The following is a 24,670-nucleotide window of genomic DNA, read 5'->3' on the forward strand; positions in this document are numbered from 1 at the left end:
CATCGTCGCCATGACGACCATTATGACGTCATCGTCGCCATGACGACCATTATGACGTCATCGTCGCCATGACGACCATTATGACATCATCGTCGCCATGACGACCATTATGGCAACACCGTCGCCATGACGACCATTCTGACATCACCATTGCCATGACGACCATTATGACATCACCGTCGCCATGACGACCATTATGACATCACCAAAGCCATGACCACCATACTGACATCATCGTCGCCATGACGACCATTATGACATCATCGTCGCCATGACGACCATTATGACATCATCGTCGCCATGACGACCATTATGGCAACATCGTCGCCGTGACGACCATTATGACATCATCGACGGCATGACGACCATTATGACTTCATCGTCGCCATGACGACTATTATGACATCACTGGCGCCATGACGACCATTATGACGTCATCGTCGCCATGACGACCATTATGACGTCATCGTCGCCATGACGACCATTATGACATCATCATCGCCATGACGACCATTATGACATCATCTTCGCCATGACGACCATTATGACATCATCGTCGGCATGACGACCATTATGACAACACCGTCGCCATGACGACCATTATGACATCATCGTCGCCATGACGACCATTATGGCAACACTGTCGCCATGACAACCAGTATGACATCATCGTCGCCATGACGACCATTATGACATCATCGTTGCCATGACTACCATTATGACATCATCGTCACCATGACGAACTTTATGACAACATTGTTGCTATGGCAACCATTATGACATCACCGTCGACGTGACGACCATTATGACATCATCGTCGCCGTGACGACCATTATGACATCATCGTCGCCATGACGACCATTATGATATCACCGTCGCCATGACGACCATTATGACATCACCAAAACCATGACAACCATATTGACATCATCGTCGCCATGACGGCCATTATGACATCATCGTCGCCATGACGACCATTATGACATCACCAAAGCCATGACTACCATACTGACATAATCGTCGCCATGACGACCATTCTGACATCATCGTCGCCATGACGACCATTATGACATCATTGTCGCCATGACGACCATTATGACATCATCGTCGCCATGACGACCATTATGGTAACACCGTCGCCATGACGACCATTATGACATCATCGTCGGCATGACGACAATTATGACATCAACGTCGCCATGACGACTATTATGACATCACCGTCGCCATAACGACCATTATGACATCACCGTCGACATGACGATCATTATGACATCATCGTCGCCATGACGACTATTATGACATCATCGTCGGCATGACGACCATTATGACATCATCGTCGCCATGACGACCATTATGACATCATCGTCGCTATGACGACCATTATGACATCGTCGTCGCCGTGACGACCATTATGACATCATCGTCGCCATGACGACCATTATGACATCACCGCCGCCATGACGACCATTATGACATCACAAAAGCCATGACAACCATATTGACATCATCGTCGCCATGAAGACCATTATGACATTATCGTCGCCATGACGACCATTATGACATCACCAAAGCCATGACCACCATACTGACATCATCGTCGCCATGACGACCATTCTGACATCACCATTGCCATGACGACCATTATGACATCACCGTTGCCATGACGACCATTATGACATCACCAAAGCCATGACCACCATACTGACATCATCGTCGCCATGACGACCATTATGACATCATCGTCGCCATGACGACCATTATGGCAACATCGTCGCCGTGACGACCATTATGACATCATCGACGGCATGACGACCATTATGACTTCATCGTCGCCATGACGACTATTATGACATCACTGTCGCCATGACGACCATTATGACGTCATCGTCGCCATGACGACCATTATGACGTCATCGTCGCCATGACGACCATTATGACATCATCATCGCCATGACGACCATTATGACATCATCTTCGCCATGACGACCATTATGACATCATCGTCGGCATGACGACCATTATGACAACACCGTCGCCATGACGACCATTATGACATCATCGTCGCCATGACGACCATTATGGCAACACTGTCGCCATGACAACCAGTATGACATCATCGTCGCCATGACGACCATTATGACATCATCGTTGCCATGACTACCATTATGACATCATCGTCACCATGACGAACTTTATGACAACATTGTTGCTATGGCAACCATTATGACATCACCGTCGCCGTGACGACCATTATGACATCATCGTCGCCGTGACGACCATTATGACATCATCGTCGCCATGACGACCATTATGATATCACCGTCGCCATGACGACCATTATGACATCACCAAAACCATGACAACCATATTGACATCATCGTCGCCATGACGACCATTATGACATCATCGTCGCCATGACGACCATTATGACATCACCAAAGCCATGACTACCATACTGACATAATCGTCGCCATGACGACCATTCTGACATCATCGTCGCCATGACGACCATTATGACATCATTGTCGCCATGACGACCATTATGACATCATCGTCGCCATGACGACCATTATGGTAACACCGTCGCCATGACGACCATTATGACATCATCATCGCCATGACGACCATTATGACATCATCGTCGCCATGACGACCATTATGGCAACACCGTCGCCATGACGACCAGTATGACATCATCGTCGCCATGACGACCATTATGACGTCATCGTCGCCATGACGACCATTATGACATCACCGTCGCCGTGACGACCATTATGACATCACCAAAGCCATGACAACCATATTAACATCATCGTCGCCATGACGACCATTATGACATCATTGTCGCCATGATGACTATTATGACATCATCGTCGCCATGACGACCATTATGACATCATCGTTGCCATGATGACCATAATGACATCATCGTCGGCATGACGACCATTATGACATCATTGACGCCATGACGACCATTATGACATCATCGTCGCCATGACGACCATTATGACATCATCGTCGCCATGACGACCATTATGGCAACACCGTCGCCATGACGAACAGTGTGACATCATCGTCGCCATGACGACCATTATGACATCACCGTTGCCGTGACGACCATTATGACATCATCGTCGCCGTGACGATCATTATGACTTCATCGTCGCCGTGACGACCATTATGACATCATCGTCGCCGTGACGACCATTATGACATCATCGTCGCCATGACGACCATTATGACATCACCGTCGCCGTGACGACCATTATGACATCAACGTCGCCGTGACGACCATTATGACATCACCAAAGCCATGACAACCATATAGACATCATCGTCACCATAACGACCATTATGACATCATTGTCACCATGATGACCATAATGACATCATCGTCGGCATGACGACCATTATGACATCATCATCGCCATGACGACCATTATGACATCATCGTCGCCATGACGACCATTATGACATCATCGTCGCCATGACGACCATTATGGCAACACCGTCGCCATGACGACCATAATGACATCATCGTCGCCATGACGACCATTATGACATCATTGTCGTCATGACGACCATTTTGACATCATCGTCGCCATGACGACCATTATGGCATCATCATTGCCATGACGACCATTATGACATCATTGTCGCCATGACGACCATTATGACATCATCGTCGCCATGATGACCATTCTGACATAACCTTTGCCATGACGACCATTCTGACATCACCATTGCCATGACGACCATTCTGACATCACCGTCGCCATGACGACCATTATGACATCATCGTCGCCATGATGACCATTTTGACATCATCGTCGCCTTGACGACCATTATGACTTCATCGTCGCCATGACGAACATTATGACATCATCGTCGCCATGACGACCATTATGACATCATCGTCGCCATGATGACCATTATGACATCACCGTCGCCATGACGACCATTATGACATCATTGTCGCCATGATGACCATTATGACATCATCGTCGCCATGACGACCAATATTACATCACCGTCGCCATTACGAACATTATGACCTCATCGTTGCCATGATGACCATTATGACATCACCGTCGCCATGACGACCATTATGACATAACCGTCGTCATGACGACCATTATGACAACATTGTTGCCATGGCAATTATTATGACATCACCTTCGCCATGATGAGCATTATGACATCACTATTGCCGTGACGACGAATATGACTTCATCGTTGCCATGACGACAATTATGACATCATCGTTGCCATGACGACCATAATGACTTCATCATCGCCATGACGACCATTATGACATCACCTTCGCCATGACGACCTTTATGACAACATTGTTGCCATGGCAACCATTATGACATCACCGTCGCCATGACGACCATTATGAAATCATCGTTGCCATGACGACCATTATGACGTCATCGTCGCCATGACGACCATTATGACATCATTGTCGCCATGACGACCATTATGACATCATCGTCGCCATGACGACCATTATGGCAACACCGTCGCCATGACGACCAGTATGACATCATCGTCGCCATGACGACCATTATGACATCATCGTCGCCGTGACAACTATTATGACATCATCGTCGCCGTGACGACCATTATGACATCACCGTCGCCATGACGACCATTATGACATCACCAAAGCCATGACAACCATATTGACATCATCGTCGCCATGATGACCATTATGACATCATCGTCGCCATGACGACCATTATGACATCACCAAAGCCATGACCACCATCCTGACATCATCGTCGCCATGACGACCATTCTGACATCACCATTGCCATGACGACCATTATGACATCACCGTCGCCATGACGAACATTATGACATCACGAAAGCCATGACCACCATACTGACATCATCGTCGCCATGACGACCATTATGACATCATCTTCGCCATGACGACCATTATGACATCATCTTCGCCATGACGACCATTATGAAAACACCGTCGCCATGACGACCATTATGACATCATCGTCGGCATGACGACCATTATGACATCATCGTCGAAATGACGACCATTATGGCAACTCCGTGGCCATGACGACCAGTATGACATCATAGTCGCCATGACGACCATTATGACATTATCGTCGCCATGACGACCATAATGACGTCATTGTCGCCATGACGACCATTATGACGTCATCGTCGCCATGATGACCATTATGACATCATCGTCGCCATGACGACCATTATGACATCATCGTCGCCATGACGACCATTATGGCAACACCGTCGCCATGACGACCAGTATGACATCATCGTCGCCATGACGACCATTATGGCAACACCGTCGCCATGACGACCATAATGACATCATCGTCGCCATGACGACCATTATGACATCATTGTCGTCATGACGACCATTTTGACATCATCGTCGCCATGACGACCATTATGGCATCATCATTGCCATGACGACCATTATGACATCATTGTCGCCATGACGACCATTATGACATCATCGTCGCCATGATGACCATTCTGACATAACCTTTGCCATGACGACCATTCTGACATCACCATTGCCATGACGACCATTCTGACATCACCGTCGCCATGACGACCATTATGACATCATCGTCGCCATGACGACCATTTTGACATCATCGTCGCCTTGACGACCATTATGACTTCATCGTCGCCATGACGAACATTATGACATCATCGTCGCCATGACGACCATTATGACATCATCGTCGCCATGATGACCATTATGACATCACCGTCGCCATGACGACCATTATGACATCATTGTCGCCATGATGACCATTATGACATCATCGTCGCCATGACGACCAATATTACATCACCGTCGCCATTACGAACATTATGACCTCATCGTTGCCATGATGACCATTATGACATCACCGTCGCCATGACGACCATTATGACATAACCGTCGTCATGACGACCATTATGACAACATTGTTGCCATGGCAATTATTATGACATCACCTTCGCCATGATGAGCATTATGACATCACTATTGCCGTGACGACGAATATGACTTCATCGTTGCCATGACGACAATTATGACATCATCGTTGCCATGACGACCATAATGACATCATCATCGCCATGACGACCATTATGACATCACCTTCGCCATGACGACCTTTATGACAGCATTGTTGCCATGGCAACCATTATGACATCACCGTCGCCATGACGACCATTATGAAATCATCGTCGCCATGACGACCATTATGACGTCATCGTCGCCATGACGACCATTATGACATCATTGTCGCCGCCATGACGACCATTATGACATCATCGTCGCCATGACGACCATTATGGCAACACCGTCGCCATGACGACCAGTATGACATCATCGTCGCCATGACGACCATTATGACATCACCGTCGCCGTGACAACTATTATGACATCATCGTCGCCGTGACGACCATTATGACATCACCGTCGCCATGACGACCATTATGACATCACCAAAGCCATGACAACCATATTGACATCATCGTCGCCATGATGACCATTATGACATCATCGTCGCCATGACGACCATTATGACATCACCAAAGCCATGACCAGCATCCTGACATCATCGTCGCCATGACGACCATTCTGACATCACCATTGCCATGACGACCATTATGACATCACCGTCGCCATGACGAACATTATGACATCACCAAAGCCATGACCACCATACTGACATCATCGTCGCCATGACGACCATTATGACATCATCTTCGCCATGACGACCATTATGACATCATCTTCGCCATGACGACCATTATGAAAACACCGTCGCCATGACGACCATTATGACATCATCGTCGGCATGACGACCATTATGACATCATCGTCGAAATGACGACCATTATGGCAACTCCGTGACCATGACGACCAGTATGACATCATAGTCGCCATGACGACCATTATGACATTATCGTCGCCATGACGACCATAATGACGTCATTGTCGCCATGACGACCATTATGACGTCATCGTCGCCATGATGACCATTATGACATCATCGTCGCCATGACGACCATTATGACCTCATCGTCGCCATGACGACCATTATGGCAACACCGTCGCCATGACGACCAGTATGACATCATCGTCGCCATGAAGACCATTCTGACATCACCATTGCCATGACGACCATTTTGACATCACCGTCGCCATGACGACCATTATGACATCACCAAAGCCATGACCACCATACTGACATCATCGTCGCCATGACGACCATTATGACATCATCGCCGCCATGACGACCATTATGACATCATCGTTGCCATGACGACCATTATGACATCACCAAAGCCATGACCACCATACTAACATCATCGTCGGCATGACGACCATTATGACATCATCGTCGCCATGACAACCATTATGGCAACACCGTCGCCATGACGACCAGTATGACATCATCGTCACCATGACGACCATTATGACGTCATCGTCGCCATGACGACCATTATGACATCATCGTCGCTATGACGACCATTATGACATCATCGTCGCCGTGACGACCATTATGACATCATCGTCGCCGTGACGACCATTATGACATCACCGTCGCCATGACGACCATTATGACATCACCAAAGCCATGACAACCATATTGACATCATCGTCGCCATGACGACCATTATGACATCACCAAAGCCATGACCACCATTCTGACATCACCATTGCCATGACGACCATTATGACATCACTGTCGCCATGACGACCATTATGACATCACCAAAGCCATGACCACCATACTGACATCATCGTCGCCATGACGACCATTATGACATCATCGTCGCCATGACGACCATTATGGCATCATCGTCGGCATGACGACCATTATGACATCATCGTCGCCATGACGACCATTATGGCAACACCGTCGCCATGACGACCATTATGACATCATCGTCGGCATGACGACCATTATGACATCATCGTCGAAATGACGACCATTATGGCAACTCCGTGGCCATGACGACCAGTATGACATCATAGTCGCCATGACGACCATTATGACATTATCGTCGCCATGACGACCATAATGACGTCATTGTCGCCATGACGACCATTATGACGTCATCGTCGCCATGATGACCATTATGACATCATCGTCGCCATGACGACCATTATGACATCATCGTCGCAATGACGACCATTATGGCAACACCGTCGCCATGACGACCAGTATGACATCATCGTCGCCATGAAGACCATTCTGACATCACCATTGCCATGACGACCATTTTGACATCACCATCGCCATGACGACCATTATGACATCACCAAAGCCATGACCACCATACTGACAACATCGTCGCCATGACGACCATTATGACATCACCGTCGCCATGACGACCATTATGACATCACCAAAGCCATGACCACCATACTGACATCATCGTCGCCATGACGACCATTATGACATCATCGTCGCCATGACGACCATTATGACATCATCGTCGCCATGACGACCATTATGGCATCATCGTCGGCATGACGACCATTATGACATCATCGTCGCCATGACGACCATTATGGCAACACCGTCGCCATGACGACCAGTATGACATCATCGTCGCCATGAAGACCATTCTGACATCACCATTGCCATGACGACCATTTTGACATCACCGTCGCCATGACGACCATTATGACATCACCAAAGCCATGACCACCATACTGACATCATCGTCGCCATGACGACCATTGTGACATCATCGTCGCCATGACGACCATTATGACATCATCGTTGCCATGACGACCATTATGACATCACCAAAGCCATGACCACCATACTGACATCATCGTCGCCATGACGACCAGTATGACATCATCGTCGCCATGACGACCATTATGACATCATCGTCGCCGTGACGACCATTATGACATCATCGTCGCCATGACGACCATTATGACATCACCGTCGCCATGACGACCATTATGACATCACCAAAGCCATGACAACCATATTGACATCATCGTCGCCATGACGACCATTATGACATAATCGTCGCCATGACGACCATTATGACATCACCAAAGCCATGACCACCATACTGACATCATCGTTGCCATGACGACCATTCTGACATCACCATTGCCATGACGACCATTATGACATCACCGTCGCCATGACGACCATTATGACATCACCAAAGCCATGACCACCATACTGACATTATCGTCGCCATGACGACCATTATGACATCATCGTCGCCATGACGACCATTATGACATCATTGTCGCCATGACGACCATTATGACGTCATCGTCGCCATGACGACCATTATGACATCATCGTCGCCATGACGACCATTATGGCAACACCGTCGCCATGACGACCATTTGGACATCACCTTTGCCATGACGACCATTATGACATCACCGTCGCCATGACGACCATTATGACATCACCAAAGCCATGACCACCATACTGACATCGTCGCCATGACGACCATTATGACATCATCGTCGCCATGACGACCATTATGACATCATCGTCGCCATGACGACCATTATGGCAACACCGTCGCCGTGACGACCATTATGACATCATCGTCGCCATGACGACCATTATGACATCATTGTCGCCATGACGACTATTATGACATCACCGTCGCCATGACGACCATTATGACATCATCGTCGCCATGACGACCATTATGACGTCATTGTCGCCATGACGACCATTATGACATCATCGTCGCCATGACGACCATTATGACATCATATTCGCCATTACGAACATTATGACATCATCGTCAGCATGACGACCATTATGACAACACCGTCGCCATGACGACCATTGTGACATCATCGTCGCCATGACGACCATTATGGCAACACTGTCGCCATGACGACCAGTATGACATCATCGTCGCCATGACGACCATTATGACATCATCGTTGCCATGACGACCATTATGACGTCATCGTCGCCATGATGACCATTATAACATCATCGTCGCCATGACGACCATTATGGCAACACCGTCGCCATGACGACAGTATGACATCATCGTCGCCATGACGACCATTCTGACATCACCATTGCCATGACGACCATTATGACATCACCATCGCCATGACGACCATTATGACATCACCAAAGCCATGACCACCATACTGACATCATCGTCGCCATGACGACCATTATGACATCATCGTCGCCATGACGACCATTATGACATCATCGTCGCCATGACGACCATTATGGCATCATCGTCGGCATGACGACCATTATGACATCATCGTCGCCATGACGACCATTATGGCAACACCGTCGCCATGACGACCAGTATGACATCATCGTCGCCATGAAGACCATTCTGACATCACCATTGCCATGACGACCATTTTGACATCACCGTCGCCATGACGACCATTATGACATCACCAAAGCCATGACCACCATACTGACATCATCGTCGCCATGACGACCATTATGACATCATCGTCGCCATGACGACCATTATGACATCATCGTTGCCATGACGACCATTATGACATCACCAAAGCCATGACCACCATACTGACATCATCGTCGCCATGACGACCAGTATGACATCATCGTCGCCATGACGACCATTATGACATCATCGTCGCCGTGACGACCATTATGACATCATCGTCGCCATGACGACCATTATGACATCACCGTCGCCATGACGACCATTATGACATCACCAAAGCCATGACAACCATATTGACATCATCGTCGCCATGACGACCATTATGACATAATCGTCGCCATGACGACCATTATGACATCACCAAAGCCATGACCACCATACTGACATCATCGTTGCCATGACGACCATTCTGACATCACCATTGCCATGACGACCATTATGACATCACCGTCGCCATGACGACCATTATGACATCACCAAAGCCATGACCACCATACTGACATTATCGTCGCCATGACGACCATTATGACATCATCGTCGCCATGACGACCATTATGACATCATTGTCGCCATGACGACCATTATGACGTCATCGTCGCCATGACGACCATTATGACATCATCGTCGCCATGACGACCATTATGGCAACACCGTCGCCATGACGACCATTTGGACATCACCTTTCCCATGATGACCATTATGACATCACCGTCGCCATGACGACCATTATGACATCACCAAAGCCATGACCACCATACTGACATCGTCGCCATGACGACCATTATGACATCATCGTCGCCATGACGACCATTATGACATCATCGTCGCCATGACGACCATTATGGCAACACCGTCGCCGTGACGACCATTATGACATCATCGTCGCCATGACGACCATTATGACATCATTGTCGCCATGACGACTATTATGACATCACCGTCGCCATGACGACCATTATGACATCATCGTCGCCATGACGACCATTATGACGTCATCGTCGCCATGACGACCATTATGACATCATCGTCGCCATGACGACCATTATGACATCATATTCGCCATGACGAACATTATGACATCATCGTCGGCATGACGACCATTATGACAACACCGTCGCCATGACGACCATTGTGACATCATCGTCGCCATGACGACCATTATGGCAACACTGTCGCCATGACGTCCAGTATGACATCATCGTCGCCATGACGACCATTATGACATCATCGTTGCCATGACGACCATTATGACGTCATCGTCGCCATGATGACCATTATAACATCATCGTCGCCATGACGACCATTATGGCAACACCGTCGCCATGACGACAGTATGACATCATCGTCGCCATGACGACCATTCTGACATCACCATTGCCATGACGACCATTATGACATCACCAAAGACATGACCACCATACTGACATCATCGTCGGCATGACGACCATTATGACATCACCGTCGCCATGACGACCATTATGACATCATTGTCGCCATGACGACCATTATGGCAACACCGTCGCCATGACGACCAGTATGACATCATCGTCGCCATGACGACCATTATGACATCATCGTTGCCATGACGACCATTATGACGTCATCGTCGCCATGACGACCATTATGACATCATCGTCACCATGACGACCATTATGACATCATCGTCGCCATGACGACCATTATGACATCATCGTCGCCATGACGACCATTATGACGTTATCGTCGCCATGACGACCATTATGACATCACCGTCGCCGTGACGACCATTATGACATCATCGTCGCCGTGACGATCATTATGACATCATCGTCGCCGTGACGACCATTATGACATCACCGTCACCATGACGACCATTATGACATCACCAAAGCCATGACAACCATATTGACATCATCGTCGCCATGACGACCATTATGACATCATCGTCGCCATGACGACCATTATGGCAACACCATCGCCATGACGACCAGTATGACATCATCGTCGCCATGACGACCATTATGACGTCATCGTCGCCATGACGACCATTATGACGTCATCGTCGCCATGACGACCATTATGACATCATCGTCGCCATGACGACCATTATGACATCACCGTCGCCATGACAACCATTATGACATCACCAAAGCCATGACCACCATACTGACATCATCGTCGGCATGACGACCATTATGACATCACCGTCGCCATGACGACCATTATGACATCATCGTCGCCATGACGACCATTATGGCAACACCGTCGCCATGACGACCAGTATGACATCATCGTCGCCATGACGACTATTATGACATCACCAAAGCCATGACCACCATACTGACATCATCGTCGGCATGACGACCATTATGACATCATCGTCGCCATGACGACCATTATGACATCATCGTCGCCATGACGACCATTATGACATCATCGTCACCATGACGACCATTATGGCAACACCGTCGCCATGACGACCAGTATGACATCATCGTCGCCAAGACTACCATTATGACATCACTGTCGCCGTGATGACCATTATGACATCATCGTCGCTGTGACGACCATTATGACATCATCGTCGCCATGACGACCATTATGACATCACCGTCGCCATGACGACCATTATGACATCACCAAAGCCATGACAACCATATTGACATCATCGTCGCCATGACGACCATTATGACGTTATCGTCGCCATGACGACCATTATGACATCACCGTCGCCGTGACGACCATTATGACATCATCGTCGCCGTGACGATCATTATGACATCATCGTCGCCGTGACGACCATTATGACATCACCGTCACCATGACGACCATTATGACATCACCAAAGCCATGACAACCATATTGACATCATCGTCGCCATGACGACCATTATGACATCATCGTCGCCATGACGACCATTATGGCAACACCATCGCCATGACGACCAGTATGACATCATCGTCGCCATGAGGACCATTATGACGTCATCGTCGCCATGACGACCATTATGACGTCATCGTCGCCATGACGACCATTATGACATCATCGTCGCCATGACGACCATTATGACATCACCGTCGCCATGACAACCATTATGACATCACCAAAGCCATGACCACCATACTGACATCATCGTCGCCATGACGACCATTATGACATCAACGTCGCTATGACGACCATTATGACATCATCGTCGCCATAACGACCATTATGACATCACCAAAGCCATGACCACCATACTGACATCATCGTCGGCATGACGACCATTATGACATCACCGTCGCCATGACGACCATTATGACATCATCGTCGCCATGACGACCATTATGGCAACACCGTCGCCATGACGACCAGTATGACATCATCGTCGCCATGACGACTATTATGACATCACCAAAGCCATGACCACCATACTGACATCATCGTCGGCATGACGACCATTATGACATCATCGTCGCCATGACGACCATTATGACATCATCGTCGCCATGACGACCATTATGACATCATCGTCACCATGACGACCATTATGGCAACACCGTCGCCATGACGACCAGTATGACATCATTGTCGCCATGACTACCATTATGACATCACCGTCGCCGTGATGACCATTATGACATCATCGTCGCTGTGACGACCATTATGACATCATCGTCGCCATGACGACCATTATGACATCACCGTCGCCATGACGACCATTATGACATCACCAAAGCCATGACAACCATATTGACATCATCGTCGCCATGACGACCATTATGACATAATCGTCGCCATGACGACCATTATGACATCACCAAAGCCATGACCACCATACTGACATCATCATCGCCATGACGACCATTCTGACATCACCATTGCCATGACGACCATTATGACATCACCGTCGCCATGACGACCATTATGACATCACCAAAGCCATGACCACCATACTGACATCATCGTCGGCATGACGACCATTATGACATCATCGTCGCCATGACGACCATTATGACATCATCGTCGCCATGACGACCATTATGACATCATCGTCACCATGACGACCATTATGGCAACACAGTCGCCATGACGACCAGTATGACATCATCGTCGCCATGACGACCATTATGACATCATCGTTGCCATGACGACCATTATGACGTCATCGTCGCCATGATGACCATTATAACATCATCGTCGCCATGACGACCATTATGGCAACACCGTCGCCATGACGACAGTATGACATCATCGTCGCCATGACGACCATTCTGACATCACCATTGCCATGACGACCATTATGACATCACCATCGCCATGACGACCATTATGACATCACCAAAGCCATGACCACCATACTGACATCATCGTCGCCATGACGACCATTATGACATCATCGTCGCCATGACGACCATTATGACATCATCGTCGGCATGACGACCATTATGACATCATCGTCGCCATGACGACCATTATGGCAACACCGTCGCCATGACGACCAGTATGACATTATCGTCGCCATGACGACCATTATGACGTCATCGTCGCCATGACGACCATTATGACGTCATCGTCGCCATGACGAACATTATGACGTCATCGTCGCCATGATGACCATTATGACATCATCGTCGCCATGACGACCATTATGACATTACCGCCGCCGTGACGACCATTATGACATCATCGTCGCCGTGACGACCATTATGACATCATCGTCGCCGTGACGACCATTATGACATCATCGTCGCCATGACGACCATTATGACATCACCGTCGCCATGTCGACCATTATGACATCACCAAAGCCATGACAACCATATTGACATCATCGTTGGCATGACGGCCATTATGACATCATCGTCGCCATGACGACTATTATAACATCATCGTCGCCATGACGACCATTATGACATCATCGTAGCCATGACGACCATTATGACATCATCGTCGCCATGACGACCATTATGACATCACCGTCGCCATGACGACCATTATGACATCATCGTCGCCATGACGACCATTATGACATCATCGTCGCCATGACGACCATTATGACATCACGAAAGCCATGACCACCATTCTGACATCACCATTGCCATGACGACCATTATGACATCACCGTCGCCATGACGACCATTATGACATCACCAAAGCCATGACCACCATACTGACATCATCGTCGCCATGACGACCATTATAACATCATCGTCGCCATGACGACCATTATGACATCATCGTCGCCATGACGACCATTATGGCAACACCGTCGCCATGACGACCATTATGACATCATCGTCGGCATGACGACCATTATGACATCATCGTCGCCATGACGACCATTATGGCAACACCGTCGCCATGACGACCAGTATGACATCATCGTCGCCATGACGACCATTATGACATCATCGTCGCCATGACGACCATTATGACATCACGAAAGCCATGACCACCATTCTGACATCACCATTGCCATGACGACCATTATGACATCACCGTCGCCATGACGACCATTATGACATCACCAAAGCCATGACCACCATACTGACATCATCGTCGCCATGACGACCATTATAACATCATCGTCGCCATGACGACCATTATGACATCATCGTCGCCATGACGACCATTATGGCATCATCGTCGCCATGACGACCATTATGACGTCATCGTCGCCATGACGACCATTATGACATCACCGTCGCCGTGACGACCATTATGACATCATCGTCGCCATGACGACCATTATGACATCACCGTCGCCATGACGACCATTATGACATCACCAAAGCCATGAAAACCATATTGACATCATCGTCGGCATGACGACCATTATGACATCATCGTCGCCATGACGACTATTATAACATCACCGTCGCCATGACGACCATTATGACATCATCGTCGCCATGACGAAATATATGACATCATCGTAGCCATGACGACCATTATGACATCATCGTAGCCATGACGACCATTATGACATCATCGTCGCCATGACGACCATTATGACATCACGGTCGCCATGACGACCATTATGACATCATCGTCGCCATGACGACCATTCTGACATCACCATTGCCATGACGACCATTATGACATCATCGTCGCCATGACGACCATTATGGCAACACCGTCGCCATGACGACCAGTATGACATCATCGTCGCCATGACGACCATTCTGACATCACCATTGCCATGACGACGATTTTGACATCACCGTCGCCTTGACGACCATTATGACATCACCAAAGCCATGACCACCATACTGACATAATCGTCGCCATGACGACCATTATGACATCATCGTCGCCATGACGACCATTATGACATCATCGTTGCCATGACGACCATTATGACATCACCAAAGACATGACCACCATACTGACATCATCGTCGGCATGACGACCATTATGACATCACCGTCGCCATGACGACCATTATGACATCATTGTCGCCATGACGACCATTATGGCAACACCGTCGCCATGACGAACAGTATGACATCATCGTCGCCATGACGACCATTATGACATCATCGTTGCCATGACGACCATTATGACGTCATCGTCGCCATGACGACCATTATGACATCATCGTCACCATGACGACCATTATGACATCATCGTCGCCATGACGACCATTATGACGTCATCGTCGCCATGACGACCATTATGACATCACCGTCGCCGTGACGACCATTATGACATCATCGTCGCCGTGACGATCATTATGACATCATCGTCGCCGTGACGACCATTATGACATCACCGTCACCATGACGACCATTATGACATCACCAAAGCCATGACAACCATATTGACATCATCGTCGCCATGACGACCATTATGACATCATCGTCGCCATGACGACCATTATGGCAACACCATCGCCATGACGACCAGTATGACATCATCGTCGCCATGACGACCATTATGACGTCATCGTCGCCATGACGACCATTATGACGTCATCGTCGCCATGACGACCATTATGACATCATCGTCGCCATGACGACCATTATGACATCACCGTCGCCATGACAACCATTATGACATCACCAAAGCCATGACCACCATACTGACATCATCGTCGCCATGACGACCATTATGACATCAACGTCGCTATGACGACCATTATGACATCATCGTCGCCATAACGACCATTATGACATCACCAAAGCCATGACCACCATACTGACATCATCGTCGGCATGACGACCATTATGACATCACCGTCGCCATGACGACCATTATGACATCATCGTCGCCATGACGACCATTATGGCAACACCGTCGCCATGACGACCAGTATGACATCATCGTCGCCATGACGACTATTATGACATCACCAAAGCCATGACCACCATACTGACATCATCGTCGGCATGACGACCATTATGACATCATCGTCGCCATGACGACCATTATGACATCATCGTCGCCATGACGACCATTATGACATCATCGTCACCATGACGACCATTATGGCAACACCGTCGCCATGACGACCAGTATGACATCATCGTCGCCATGACTACCATTATGACATCACCGTCGCCGTGATGACCATTATGACATCATCGTCGCTGTGACGACCATTATGACATCATCGTCGCCATGACGACCATTATGACATCACCGTCGCCATGACGACCATTATGACATCACCAAAGCCATGACAACCATATTGACATCATCGTCGCCATGACGACCATTATGACATAATCGTCGCCATGACGACCATTATGACATCACCAAAGCCATGACCACCATACTGACATCATCATCGCCATGACGACCATTCTGACATCACCATTGCCATGACGACCATTATGACATCACCGTCGCCATGACGACCATTATGACATCACCAAAGCCATGACCACCATACTGACATCATCGTCGGCATGACGACCATTATGACATCATCGTCGCCATGACGACCATTATGACATCATCGTCGCCATGACGACCATTATGACATCATCGTCACCATGACGACCATTATGGCAACACCGTCGCCATGACGACCAGTATGACATCATCGTCGCCATGACTACCATTATGACATCACCGTCGCCGTGACGACCATTATGACATCATCGTCGCTGTGACGACCATTATGACATCATCGTCGCCGTGACGACCATTATGACATCACCAAAGCCATGACAACCATATTGACATCATCGTCGCCATGACGACCATTATGACATCATCGTCGCCATGACGACCATTATGACGTCATCGTCGCTATGACGACCATTATGACATCATCGTCGCCGTGACGACCATTATGACATCATCGTCGCCGTGACGACCATAATGACATCATCGTCGCCATGACGACCATTATGACATCACCGCCGCCATGACGACCATTATGACATCACCAAAGCCATGACAACCATATTGACATCATCGTCGCCATGACGACCATTATGACATAATCGTCGCCATGACGACCATTATGACATCACCAAAGCCATGACCACCATACTGACATCATCGTCGCCATGACGACCATTCTGACATCACCATTGCCATGACGACCATTATGTCATCACCATCGCCATGACGACCATTATGACATCACCAAAGCCATGACCACCATACTGACATCATCGTCGCCATGACGACCATTCTGACATCACCATTGCCATGACAACCATTATGACATCATCGTCACCATGACGACCATTATGACATCATCGTCGCCATGACGACCATTATGACGTCATCATCGCCATGACGACCATTATGACATCATCGTCGCCATGACGACCATTATGACATCATCGTCGCCATGACGACCATTATGGCAACACCGTCGCCATGACGACCATTCTGACATCACCATTGCCATGACGACCATTATGACATCACCGTCGCCATGACGACCATTATGACATCACCAAAGCCATGACCACCATACTGACATCATCGTCGCCATGACGACCATTATGACATCATCGTCGCCATGACGACCATTATGACATCATCGTCGCCATGACGACCATTATGGCAACACCGTCGCCGTGACGACCATTATGACATCATCGTCGGCATGACGACCATTATGACATCATCGTCGCCATGACGACTATTATGACATCACTGTCGCCATGACGACCATTATGACGTCATCGTCGCCATGACGACCATTATGACGTCATCGTCGCCGTGACGACCATTATGACATCATCGTCGCCATGACGACCATTATGACATCACCGTCGCCATGACGACCATTATGATATCACCAAAACCATGACAACCATATTGACATCATCGTCGCCATGACGACCATTATGACATCATCGTCGCCATGACGACCATTATGACATCACCAAAGCCATGACTACCATACTGACATAATCGTCGCCATGACGACCATTCTGACATCATCGTCGCCATGACGACCATTATGACATCATTGTCGCCATGACGACCATTATGACATCATCGTCGCCATGACGACCATTATGGTAACACCGTCGCCATGACGACCATTATGACATCATCGTCGGCATGACGACAATTATGACATCAACGTCGCCATGACGACTATTATGACATCACCGTCGCCATGACGACCATTATGACATCACCGTCGACATGACGATCATTATGACGTCATCGTCGCCATGACGATCATTATGACGTCATCGTCGCCATGACGACCATTATGACATCATCGTCGCCATGACGACCATTATGACATCATCTTCGCCATGACGACTATTATGACATCATCGTCGGCATGACGACCATTATGACATCACCGTCGCCATGACGACCATTATGACATCATCGTCGCCATGACGACCATTATGGCAACACCGTCGCCATGACGACCAGTATGACATCATCGTCGCCATGACGACCATTATGACGTCATCGTCGCCATGACGACCATTATGACATCACCGTCGCCGTGACGACCATTATGACATCACCGTCGCCATGACGACCATTATGACATCACCAAAGCCATGACCACCATACTGACATCATCGTCGCCATGACGACCATTATGACATCATCGTCGCCATGACGACCATTATGACATCATCGTTGCCATGACGACCATTATGACATCACCAAAGCCATGACCACCATACTGACATCATCGTCGGCATGACGACCATTATGACATCACCGTCGCCATGACGACCATTATGACATCATCGTCGCCATGACAACCATTATGGCAACACCGTCGCCATGACGACCAGTATGACATCATCGTCGCCATGACGACCATTATGACATCATCGTCGCCATGACGACCATTATGACATCATCGTCGCTATGACGACCATTATGACATCATCGTCGCCGTGACGACCATTATGACATCATCGTCGCAATGACGACCATTATGACATCACCGTCGCCATGACGACCATTATGACATCACCAAAGCCATGACAACCATATTGACATCATCGTCGCCATGACGACCATTATGACATCACGAAAGCCATGACCACCATTCTGACATCACCATTGCCATGACGACCATTATGACATCACCGTTGCCATGACGACCATTATGACATCACCAAAGCCATGACCACCATACTGACATCATCGTCGCCATGACGACCATTATAACATCATCGTCGCCACGACGACCATTATGACATCATCGTCGCCATGACGACCATTATGGCAACACCGTCGCCATGACGACCATTATGACATCATCGTCGGCATGACGACCATTATGACATCATCGTCGCCATGACGACCATTATGGCAACACCGTCGCCATGACGACCAGTATGGCAACACCGTCGCCATGACGACCAGTATGACATCATCGTCGCCATGACGACCATTATGACATCATCGTCGCCGTGACGACCATTATGACATCATCTTCGCCATGACGACCATTATGACATCACCGTCGCCATGACGACCATTATGACATCACCAAGCCATGACAACCATATTGACATCATCGTCGCCATGACGATCATTATGACGTCATCGTCGCCATGACGACCATTATGACATCATCGTCGCCATGACGACCATTATGACATCATCTTCGCCATGACGACTATTATGACATCATCGTCGGCATGACGACCATTATGACATCACCGTCGCCATGACGACCATTATGACATCATCGTCGCCATGACGACCATTATGGCAACACCGTCGCCATGACGACCAGTATGACATCATCGTCGCCATGACGACCATTATGACGTCATCGTCGCCATGACGACCATTATGACATCACCGTCGCCGTGACGACCATTATGACATCACCGTCGCCATGACGACCATTATGACATCACCAAAGCCATGACCACCATACTGACATCATCGTCGCCATGACGACCATTATGACATCATCGTCGCCATGACGACCATTATGACATCATCGTTGCCATGACGACCATTATGACATCACCAAAGCCATGACCACCATACTGACATCATCGTCGGCATGACGACCATTATGACATCACCGTCGCCATGACGACCATTATGACATCATCGTCGCCATGACAACCATTATGGCAACACCGTCGCCATGACGACCAGTATGACATCATCGTCGCCATGACGACCATTATGACATCATCGTCGCCATGACGACCATTATGACATCATCGTCGCTATGACGACCATTATGACATCATCGTCGCCGTGACGACCATTATGACATCATCGTCGCAATGACGACCATTATGACATCACCGTCGCCATGACGACCATTATGACATCACCAAAGCCATGACAACCATATTGACATCATCGTCGCCATGACGACCATTATGACATCACGAAAGCCATGACCACCATTCTGACATCACCATTGCCATGACGACCATTATGACATCACCGTTGCCATGACGACCATTATGACATCACCAAAGCCATGACCACCATACTGACATCATCGTCGCCATGACGACCATTATAACATCATCGTCGCCACGACGACCATTATGACATCATCGTCGCCATGACGACCATTATGGCAACACCGTCGCCATGACGACCATTATGACATCATCGTCGGCATGACGACCATTATGACATCATCGTCGCCATGACGACCATTATGGCAACACCGTCGCCATGACGACCAGTATGGCAACACCGTCGCCATGACGACCAGTATGACATCATCGTCGCCATGACGACCATTATGACATCATCGTCGCCGTGACGACCATTATGACATCATCTTCGCCATGACGACCATTATGACATCACCGTCGCCATGACGACCATTATGACATCACCAAGCCATGACAACCATATTGACATCATCGTCGCCATGACGACCATTATGACATAATCGTCGCCATGACGACCATTATGACATCACCAAAGCCATGACCACCATACTGACACCATCGTCGCCATGACGACCATTCTGACATCACCATTGCCATGACGACCATTATGACATCACCGTCGCCATGACGACCATTATGACATCACCAAAGCCATGACCACCATACTGACATCATCGTCGCCATGACGACCATTATGACATCATCGTCGCCATGACGACCATTATGACATCATCGTCGCCATGATGACCATTATGACGTCATCGTCGCCATGACGACCATTATGGCAACACCGTCGCCATGACGACCATTCTGACATCACCTTTGCCATGACGACCATTATGACATCACCGTCGCCATGACGACCATTATGACATCACCAAAGCCATGACCACCATAATGACATCATCGTCGCCATGACGACCATTATGACATCACCGTCGCCATGACGACCATTATGACATCATCGTCGCCATGACGACCATTATGACGTCATCGTCGCCATGACGACCATTATGACGTCATCGTCGCCATGATGACCATTATGACATCATCGTCGCCATGACGACCATTATGACATCATCGTCGCCATGACGACCATTATGGCAACACCATCGCCATGACAACCAGTATGACATCATCGTCGCCATGACGACCATTATGACGTCATCGTCGCCATGACGACCATTATGACGTCATCGTCGCCATGACGACCATTATGACGTCATCGTCGCCATGACGACCATTATGACATCACCGTCGCCATGACAACCATTATGACATCACCAAAGCCATGACCACCATACTGACATCATCGTCGCCATGACGACCATTATGACATCAACGTCGCTATGACGACCATTATGACATCATCGTCGCCATAACGACCATTATGACATCAATAAAAAGCCATGACCACCATACTGACATCATCGTCGGCATGATGACCATTATGACATCACCGTCGCCATGACGACCATTATGACATCATCGTCGCCATGACGACCATTATGGCAACACCGTCGCCATGATGACCAGTATGACATCATCGTCGCCATGACGACTATTATGACATCACCAAAGCCATGACCACCATACTGACATCATCGTCGGCATGACGACCATTATGACATCATCGTCGCCATGACGACCATTATGACATCATCGTCGCCATGACGACCATTATGACATCATCGTCACCATGACGACCATTATGGCAACACCGTCGCCATGACGACCAGTATGACATCATCGTCGCCATGACTACCATTATGACATCACCGTCGCCGTGACGACCATTATGACATCATCGTCGCTGTGACGACCATTATGACTTCATCGTCGCCATGACGACCATTATGACATCACCGTCGCCATGACGACCATTATGACATCACCAAAGCCATGACAACCATATTGACATCATCGTCGCCATGACGACCATTATGACATAATCGTCGCCATGACGACCATTATGACATCACCAAAGCCATGACCACCATACTGACATCATCGTCGCCATGACGACCATTCTGACATCACCATTGCCATGACGACCATTATGACATCACCGTCGCCATGACGACCATTATGACATCACCAAAGCCATGACCACCATACTGACATCATCGTCGGCATGACGACCATTATGACATCACCGTAGCCATGACGACCATTATGACATCATCGTCGCCATGTCGACCATTATGGCAACACCGTCGCCATGACGACCAGTATGACATCATCGTCGCCATGACGACCATTATGACATCACCAAAGCCATGACCACCATACTGACATCATCGTCGGCATGACGACCATTATGACATCATCGTCGCCATGACGACCATTATGGCAACACCGTCGCCATGACGACCAGTATGACATCATCGTCGCCATGACTACCATTATGA

Source organism: Phyllobates terribilis, unplaced genomic scaffold (assembly GCF_046119375.1).
Source record: "Phyllobates terribilis strain yellow unplaced genomic scaffold, ASM4611937v1 Scaffold_43__1_contigs__length_10536358, whole genome shotgun sequence".
Taxonomy (NCBI): Eukaryota; Metazoa; Chordata; class Amphibia; order Anura; family Dendrobatidae; genus Phyllobates; species Phyllobates terribilis.